Raw genomic sequence first — 10,152 nt, 5'->3', positions numbered from 1 at the left:
TTTTTTGAGACAGAGCCTCAAACTGTCCCCCTGGGTAGAGTGCTATGGCATCACAGCTCATAGCAACTTCCAACTCCTGGGCTCAAGCGAGTGTCCTGTCTCAGCCTCCCAAGTAGCTGGGACCACAGGCAACCACCATAACGCCCGGCTATTTTTAGTTTGCAGCCATCATTGTTGTTTGGCGGGCCTGGGCTGGATTCAAACCTGCCACCTTAGGTGTATGTGGCTGGTGCCTTAGCCACTTGAGCCACAGGTGCCCAGCCAGTACTCTAACTTTCAACACTCAAGACTTTCCTTGGGCAAAGGCAAAGTGTTAAAACAAAGTCAATGAATGAAGTCTGCATCTTTTAGATTCATATTCAACTTTTATTACTAAGCACCTTCTGACTGGCACAGAGCTTGGCTCATCTCATTTAGTCATCAGAACAATTTATTATTGCTACAGGGAAATGTTTTTATTCAGCATCTATCTGAGCACCCAGTTTGGGCCTGGCCCATAACAGTGAAGAGCAGGACACAAACAATAATTAGACATACTCCCTGCCTCACAGACCCCACAATCTAATAAAGAAGGTAATTTATAATACCAGTAAAATGTTACATTAAAATGCAACAAATCTAATAAATGATGTTTGAGTGAAAGAAAGTAGCATAAAAGTTCAGAGAAGGGTGAACTGCCCAGAGTTATCAGAGAAAGCTTAAAGCTTTGAACTAAGCCTTAAAAGATAGGCAAAATTTCAACAGCTAGAAATAAAGCTGACTGCCTAGATGATAAGAAAAGCTCCAAGTATGACTTAGTTCATTTTAGAAACTGTAAGTTTAGCTAAATCACAGGGTCCAAGAAAGGAAAGAAGGTCAGGGCAAAGGAAACATGGCAGTTGGGTGAATAACTATGCTGATCCCTCAGCTGTTATTAATTACTACTGTCTACTCTGTAAAAAAAAGTTCAGAATGACAGTTTCTTTTTTAAGGGTTCATGTATGGCTACTTATATGCATGGGCATTTTAAAATCAGATGCCACTGACTTACTTTTAAGAAAAATAAAAATGATTAAGTTTGATGATTTCTATTTTGGAAGAAATCAATTTAAAAGTAACCACACGGATTTTTATTTTCTTTTTATTTATTTTTTTGAGACAGAGTCTCACTATGTTGCCCTCAGTAGAGTGCTGTGGTGTCAAAGCTCACAGTAACCTTGAACTCTTGGGCTTAAGTGATTCTCTTGCCTCAGCTTCCCAAGTAGCTGGGACTACAGGTTTCCTTGACAACGTCCAGCTATTTTTTTTTTTTTTTGCAGTTGTCATTTTTGTTTAGCAGGCTAGCACCCTAACCACTGAGCTATGGGTGCCAAGCCCAACACAGGGATTTTAATAATGCAAAAGGCAGTTTCATTCTAGGACCTAATATTCTACATTCTTAAAAAACAAATGAAAAAATTTCAATTTTTTCTTTTTTCAAGAGACAGAATCTTGCTCTGTCACCCAGAGTAGAGTGCAGTGGTGCAATCACAGCTCACTGCAACTTCAGCCTCCTGGACTCAAGCAATCCTCCTGCCTCAGCCTCCTAGTAACCTCAGGGCTATAGGCACAAGCCAATAAAGCCCAGCTAATTTTATAAATATTTTTTGTAGAGATACACTGTCACTATGTTGCTCAAGCTGGTCTTGAACTCCTGGCCTCAAGTAATCCTCCTGCCTAGGATTAAAGGCATAAGTCACCTTCCCTGGCCACATCTCTTCCAGGACTTCTTAATTACATCAATTTTCCAGCCACATTATTTTCCTATTCTACAACCACTTTTGAATTTTGAAAGCAAGATGCTCAGAAAATTATCAATTCTCAAATGGCGCTCACTTCTATTACAGTTGTTGCTAATGTGAACCTGTCAGGATAGGTTCACTTTAATATTTACAGCTTTTTGGTTCCTATCATTAAACATAATAGCTTGTTCCAATTTTCAGTAGTAGATGAGGAAAAGGACTCAAATATCGAGACGTTTACACTTTTTGCTTTGAACTTCCTTTATATCCTAATACTCTGCAGTAAATTCAAGATTAAATCGAAGGGTAAGCAATTTGCTCTGGTGTATTAGAAAAGGCAACAGCTTCGGAGTCAATCAGATAGTGCGAGCCAAGTTCTAGCACTAAGAATTTTGTAGGTAAGCTGGGGGAAGCACCTTCACCTTTCTGAACCTCAGTTTCATCATAAACTGGGGGACATTAGTAGCACCCACCTCCCACAGCAGTTGGGAGGAGTCAGTGAGCCAGTGCACATAAAGTGCTGGGACAAAATATACGGAACATGTTTCCTTCCTAGAGTCGCTAACTTAGCAAAACTGCTTACATCCTGTCAACCCTCACAGTTCCCAGGCAGCGCATTAACAACTTTTTTAGTTCCTGAAAAGAGTTCGCTGGGCACTCTTGGATCCTGGGGAATAACTCACAAAGTTATGGAAGGACCTTGCTGCTCCCTGGGTTGGAAGAGAAGCCAGGAAGGGGATAAGTCTGCATAGCAGGAAAAGGCCGGGGTTCCTCTCCGACAGTAGGGGAGATAAAGCCGGGCAAGTGCCGGTCCTTGCGGGTAGGGAAGAGAGGAGGGAGGGAGATTTCTAACCGAGAGAAAACCTGGCTTAGGTCCGTGTCTAAAGGGTGAAGCGTGGGGCAGGTGCACGTCAACGTCAGAGGGGGAGAGCCCAGTTCAGGGTTTTGTAAGTAAGAACGCTGGCCCGGGTACCCCGGCGGAGAAGAAAACCTAGGTTAAGAGAAGAGGCCAGGCCAGGGTGGGTCCCTGAGGGAGGAAACAAGCTGGATCGAGATTCTCGTGTGATGGAGGCAGGGAATAACGCGAAGGCCGCGGCATCGTCTCAGACCCTCACTCACCGAGGAGGCCGTGACGTCCAGAGGCTTTTTCCGACGGTCCATGGTCCAGCCAGAGAGTCCTGGGGTCGGAAGGACTCTTTCAGCGCCACCAGAGGCCGGGTGAGGCTCCCGCCGGCGCAACCGGAAGTGCCTTTGACAGGAGCCGCTGAGTTGTCGTGAGTTTGCTACGCGAGTTTGCGGCCGCAGCGCCGTCCCGCCATCTTGAAAAGGTCAAAATGTGGTGCGCCTTACGTTTACTGTGCAGAGGGTCAGCGCATGCGCAGTTGATACTCACTGTTAAAAGTCATCTTGAAGGAGGAGGAAGGTAGCAAGGACTGCTGTTGGCGCCATCTCGAGAAGGGCGAGGAATACGGCTTTTAATCGCAAAGGACGCCGTCTTGAGTGGGGAGGACGGTGGAGAGGGGGACTGGGATGGCGCCACCTTGGGGAGGGCGGAGTGAACTCGCGTGTCTACAGAAAAGTGGATTAGTAGAACTGGAAAAAATCTCCGTACAAGTCACGGACTTTCGGTCTGGGGTTTTTTTTTTTCCCCCACACATTAGTTAGTTAATTCTTACAGGAACGTATGAGATAAGGATGATTATGTTAATCTTAGTAGAAATAACAATAGCTAACACTAATATAATGCTTATTGTGTGCTGCTTTGCATATTTCAGCTCGTGAAAACGCGAACTATAAAGCTGACTTTCTGAGTCGGAATCGCTGCTGCTTCTCTGTGCCTCAGTTTTCCAGTGGGAATATAATTTTATTTACCTCGTCAGATTTAATAAAGGTTAAATGAGCCAATCTTGATGAAAATATTCATGATTCTGGTGCCAGACCCTCACTACCGCCCCCACCGCCCACCTTCTGGCTCCCAGAATACACGTCTGGCACTCTGTTACCTTACAGGCAAAAGGAAATGTGCAGATGTGGTTTAAGGTATTGAGATGGGCGATTAGCCTGGATTATACAGGTGGGCCAAATGTCATCACAACCGATCTTACAAGAGGGAGAAAAAAGGGGCAGGGTCAGTAAGACAGATCAGAAGATGCTTTGAAGGGGAGGATGGAACCAAAGAATACAAATGATCTCTAGAAAAAAAGAACTGGATCTTCTAGATGCAGGGTGTCCAATCTTTTTTTTTCTCTGCTGCATATTGGAAGAATAAAATTTGTCTTGGGCCACACATTAAATACACAAACACTAGCAAAATCTTATTAGCGAAATAAATAAATAAGGTCTGTGCATACTCTTCATGATGTTCAATACCATAGATAAGCCAAAAAAAAAGGCCTCACAAAATTGGCTGCAGGTTGGACACTCCTGATTAAATCTTGGATTGAATTGGAATGCTGTCAGGCCATGCCAGTGATTTTTCATGTATCCTGTTTTTTCAAACTCTCCTTCAAAACATTCACCAGATGTTTTCCAAGCATGTGGGGCTATCTGGAATGGCCTTCCACTACCAAGTACACAAACTGAGGCCACCGCCATATGTTCTTTTCCACGCCATGCTCTAAACCTGTGGACCTGGGTTTGTTCCAAAAGAAAAGGCGAGTCACAAAGGCAGCACCTGTGACTCAAAGGAGTAGGGTGCCGGCCCCATATGCTGGAGGTGGCGGGTTCAAACCCAGCCCCAGCCAAAAAAAACTGCAAAAAGAAAAAAAGTAAAGGAAAGTCAGGGACACGTTAGTCTGGTGAAAAGAGCACAGGGGTTTCCTCTAAGCGTGCTGGCCCCTCAATCTCGGCTGCACCTTTTTGGTTATCTTGAGCCTCTGGGCACTATGCTACTGAGCCTCAGATTTCTTACCTGCTTGGGTGCACAGGATGTTTGAGATAAAGAGTGTGGAAATGGTTTACCAGCTGAAAACGCGGTGCATGCTTATGTCAGTTTTCTCGCAGCAGAAGGCATGTGTGTAGCAACAGTCTGTGTTAGGACACCATATTTTGAGCTCTAGTTTGTTTTCACCCCTGTGGAGTCCCAAGAGGGTGGCACTGGGTGGGAGATCGATTATCTTACTCCTTCCCATCTCTTGTGGGATTTTCATTGTCTGTCGAATCTCCTAGGCTTTAAGTGAAGGAGGAAAGAGGCAAATTTCTGAAACTGACAGTCATCATTTCCCCTTGAGCACAGCCACCAAGCCATGCTCTTGTGTTTAATGACCTGCAATCAGTTTCCAATGTGAAGGCTCAGAAGGACATGATTGCAGGCTAGACTCCAACTGTAGCCTATGCTGCTATTGTAATGTTCTAATCAGTGTTTAAGTCAAGAGGTTTAATTTAGTCCAGGGCTTCTTTTGGCATGTAAAAATGATTTTTTGTTTCTTTAAATTAAAAATACATCTCTCTCGCCTATGCATCCAGCCCACAACATCTTAACCTTTGTTCCATCTCCAACACCACTGTCTCTGTCAATAAATTACTCAGCGGTAGACGAATTAGCTGAGTCCAATGTGTGAAAAAAGATTACGTTGGACCTCGGAAAATTAGGTTCTAAGCAAGGGCAGAGGATGAAGCATAAAGATACCTGGACTGGTGCCCTCCCTGATAAAGAAGTTAACCTTGATTAGCATCAGGCATGACATTATGCCATAATGTTATTGGTATTATCTCATTGAATTCTACAATAGGATTCAAGGGGCAGGAACTGTTATTATTCTTATTTTGTAGAGGAGAAACTGAGACACAAAGAAGATTACACAGCTAGTTTGTCCAAGATTACACAGCTAGTTTTTTGGGGTTGGGGGTTGGTTTTTTTTTTTTTTTTTGAGACAGAGTCTCATGCTCTTGCCCTGGGTAGAGTGCTGTGGCATCACACCTCACAGCAACCTCAAACTCTTGGGCTTAAGTGATTCTCTTACCTCAACCTCCCAAGTAGCTGGGACTACAGGTACCTGCCACAATGCCCAGCTATTTTTGTTGTTGTTGTTGCAGTTGCCATTGTTGTTTTAGCTGGCATGGGGCTGGGTTCGAACCACCCTGCCTTGGTTTATGTGGCCAGCGCCCTAACCACTGAGCTATGGGCGCTGCCTACACAGCTAGTTTTGGTCCCAGGATTTGAACTGAAGCAGCTCAGTTCCAGGACCTTACACTTTCCTGCCTTACTGGATCTGAGCCTGTATTAGCTTTGCATTCATTCACTTATTCATTAATCAATTCAACTGTACAGGGGAAGAGAAATTTTTAATAAGCTAATCCTGAAACATTTCTATAGGAGGCACCTGACACTAGGTTATTGCAAGCAGGATGACCAGCAGGTGAATACCAGGAAGCCTGACAATGCAAGCTGGAACTCGACAAGGATTGTTTGGCAGCTTGGAGAGCCCAACTAAACTTGCAAATCTGGAGTGATGGGATGGTGAATGGGGCTTTCCTACAGCCTGGGAGTTGGTGCTTGAGGCCATACCTGAAAACAAGAGGTGCTAAGAACTTCTACAAGCTCAGAAAGCTTTTAATAACTGGGGCCCAAGTGCTGCTCTCAACCTCAACCGGGTGGAGAAGGCACCTTAACTGTTCAGACCCACCCTGGCCCCACTGCATGTACAGACAGTTGGGAAGGGGGCAGGGAGGGAACTGTCCATATCATGAGATGTTGGCCTCACAGGGACGGACTTGAGGGACAGTTGTCCAAACTAAAGCCAACTTAGGGGCTCCAAAGATGGGGAACAGAGGTTAGGCCAGGGACTTCACAATGCCATGGTGGGGAGTCTTGAAGGTAATTCAACTGAGCCCAAGAAGTACGAAATAGTGGAGAAATACCAGAGGCCGGAAGAAGCCCCTATCCCCTGATGCTTCTTTTTGGCTCTGAGTTAGTTTTTAAAGCTGCAATAACAAAATCTCTCAGATTATATGGCTTAAAACAACAAATTTATTGTCTACACACAGTTCAGGAGGCTGGAAGGCCGAGATCAAGGTGCAGAACACCATGGTCCCTGAAACCTATAGGGGGTCCTTCCCTGTGCCCTTCTACCTCCTGGCAGTGTCCGGCAGACCCTGGCTCTCTCTGGCTTGTGGAGATGCCTTACTCCAATCACATGACCTTCTCCCTGTGTCTGTTTTCACCTGGTCATATCCTTATGAGAACACCAGTTACATGAAATGAGAAGCCCACTCTACTTCATGGTCATCTTAACTAATTATGTTTGTAATGATCTTCTTTCCAAACAAGGCCACCTTAGGTACTGATGCTTAGGACTTCAACAAGGCTTCTTGGGTAGGGGACACAATTTAACCCTGAACAGGCCTCCATGCCAGTCTTGAAAAGGACCATTGGAGGTCCACAGTACTTGGGGGGAAAAGGGACTTGAGCTCCCCACCCGCTGTGCACCTCAGAAAGCCAGGGGGTTGTTAACTGGTTGGCAGGTCAGCCTGCAGAATCATTAAGGAAGGATAGCCACGTGTGGCCAGAGAGGCTGGCTGAAGGTTGAGATGGCTCTGTGTGTACACCTCCACCTGGGTCAGGCTGCTCAGGAGGGAGGCCAGAATAAGGGTGCTCATATCTCCTGGGGCTTCATGGGCCACCCATAGGAACTTCAGCATTTGCTTTGGGTGAGGTAGGAACAATGGAGGGTGCTGAGCAGAGGAGGGGCACGGCCTGATTTAGGGCTTAGAAAACCCCTATGGCTGCAGGTTGGGAAGAGACTATTTTAACCAGAACTGTTCCCTATCTGCACGCTTCCTGCTAGCACACAGAAAGGGAGTCAACAATGCATATTTTACAGACAGGTGTATGACTAAGAGAGCAAACACGTCATCCTCTTATCTCCACTAGCTGTGAACCTTCAGATAGCACTTCCCACATGCCAGAGTCTGTGCTAAGTACCTTGGATTTTATTTTTCTTTTAATATGCTTTAAAATTTTTTTAATTTTTAGATTTGCAAAAAAATTGCAAAGTTAGTACAGAGTTCCTGTGTACCCCACACCCAGGTTCCTCTATTGATTTTGTTTTAAAGAATAGTCAGATCATGGCTCACTGCAACCCCAGATGTTTGGGCTCAGGCAATCCTCCTAAATCAGCCTCCTCTGTAGCTGGGACTACAGGTTCACACCACCATGCCCAGCTAATGTTTCTAATTTGTAGAGATGGAGTCTCCCTATATAGCTCAGGCTGGTCTTGAACTCCTGGCCTCAAGTGATCCTCTTGCCTCCACGTCATCAAGTTCTGGGATTACAGGTATGAGCCTCTGCACCCAGCCTGTTGTTAACATCTTATGTTACTTCCTTATACTTTCATCACAACCAGGAAGGCAACCTTGGTGCACTGCTGTTAATTAAGTTCCGTATGTATTGGGTGTCGTTCACCAGACCAAGACCCCGTGCAGGACCCCATACTGCATTTAACCGTCCTGTCCTTAAGTAACAGATTCTCAGACTTTCCTTGTTTCTGATGAGATCATCTAAAAGTGGGGAAATGCATTAATAGCAGTTTACCAAGGTTGGTTTCTCATACTTAGTAAGTAAACTACTGGTAATTTATCACTTCATGTCAGGCCTGGGTGCTATAGAAACGGCATCACGGACAGTGACCTTGATCAGCTAGATAGAGGCAGAGGCTTCTCCACTCTGACGTTACCTCACCCACTCTCCATACCTACTCTTTGGAAGCAACTCCTCTAAATCAGCCCATGCTCAAGAGGTCCGTTACATATTTATTTTATTTTATTTTTAGTTGACAAATAATTGTATATATTTGTGGGGTGGCATATGATGTTTCGATGTGCATTTGCAGGCTACGTTACAACTTCGTCACTTGGCACACTTATTCTTTTGTGGTTAAAGCATTAAAAAAATTTCTTTTTGGCAGTTTTGAAATGTACACTGCATTGCTATTTATAATAGTTACCATTCTGTGCAATAAATCACTGAAGCTTATTCTTCCTGTTTAACTGAAACTCTGTGCCTTTTGATCAACAGCTCTTTTCCTCCACCCACTCCCTTCCCAGCCTCTGGTAACCATTATTCTACTCTCTACTTCTATGAGTTCAACCTTTTAAAATCTTGCATATAGGTAGGATCATGCAGTATTTGTATTTCCGTGCCTGGATTAGTTTACTTAGCAAATGCCCTCCAGGTTCAACCATATTGTTGAAAATTATAGGATTGTCCTCCTCTTTTTTAAGGCTGAATATATTCCATTGTCTTTATCCTTCATCCACTGACAGACACCTACATTACTTCCACATCTAAGCAATTACGAACACTCCTGCAATGAAGAAGGAATTTTATGGTCATGAATGCCTACATCAAAAAAGAAGAAAGATCTCAGATAAATAGCTTCATTTTACATTTTGTCAACAACAAAGACAACCTGAAGTCTTTATAAGTTTGGAGAAAAGACTCTATTTCTTATAAAAGGTCGCAACGTGCAGGGTGGGACTCTGGCCAAGATGAAAGGCAGGTACTGCCATGGAAATGGGGTTAGGACAGGAATGGACTGGCTCCAAACAAGGTGGCCAAGTATATATATTCAACAAGCTACAGGAGAAGCTATGAATATCCATGAGGGAGGAACTAACACATGTATAGTGAATAAACATGCCTGATACATACAGTCCAAGTTCATTTTGTGGGGGAGACTTAACATCTAAATCAGCTCAATGTGGTGGCTCATGCCTGTAATCCCAGCAGATTGGGAGACTGAGGCAGGAGGATTGCTTGAGGCCAGGAATTGGTGACCAGACTGAGCAACATAGTGAGATCTCACCTCTACAAAACTTAGAAACATTAGCCAGAAGTGAAGGTGTGCACCTGTACTCCCAGCTACTCAAGAGGCTGAGGCAGGAGGATCACTTAATTCCAAGTGAGGTTACAGTGAGCTATGATGATGCCACGGCACTCTAGCCAGGGCAACAGGGCGAGAGCTTGTTTTAAAAAAATAAATAAAAATGGGCGGTGCCTGTGGCTCAGTGAGTAGGGTGTCAGCACCATATACCGAGGGTGGCAGGTTCAAACCCGGCCCTGGCCAAACTGCAACAACAAAAATAGCCAGGCGTTGTGGTGGACGCCTGTGGTCCCAGCTACTCAGGAGGCTGAGGCAAGAGAATCACCAAAGCCCAGGAGTTTGGAGGTTGCTGTGAGCTGTGACGCCACAGCACTACCAAGAGCAATAAAGCGAGACTCTGTCTCTAAAAAATAAATAAATAAATAAATAAATAAAATAAAATGCACTACAGTTAGGCTTTATATGTCAAAAGGTGAAGCCAGGACACAAAGGCACTCAAGTGCGCAGCCTCTGTAAACCAGCCAGAACCAGTCCATGGTCCGTGGTCTCTTATCAGGAGAAAGCTACTG

The sequence above is a fragment of the Otolemur garnettii genome, unplaced genomic scaffold (assembly GCF_000181295.1).
Source record: "Otolemur garnettii isolate 467f Iridium unplaced genomic scaffold, OtoGar3 scaffold00101, whole genome shotgun sequence".
In the NCBI taxonomy this organism is placed as follows: domain Eukaryota; kingdom Metazoa; phylum Chordata; class Mammalia; order Primates; family Galagidae; genus Otolemur; species Otolemur garnettii.
The sequence above is the reverse complement of the archived record's forward strand: the minus strand, read 5'-3'. Positions refer to the sequence as shown.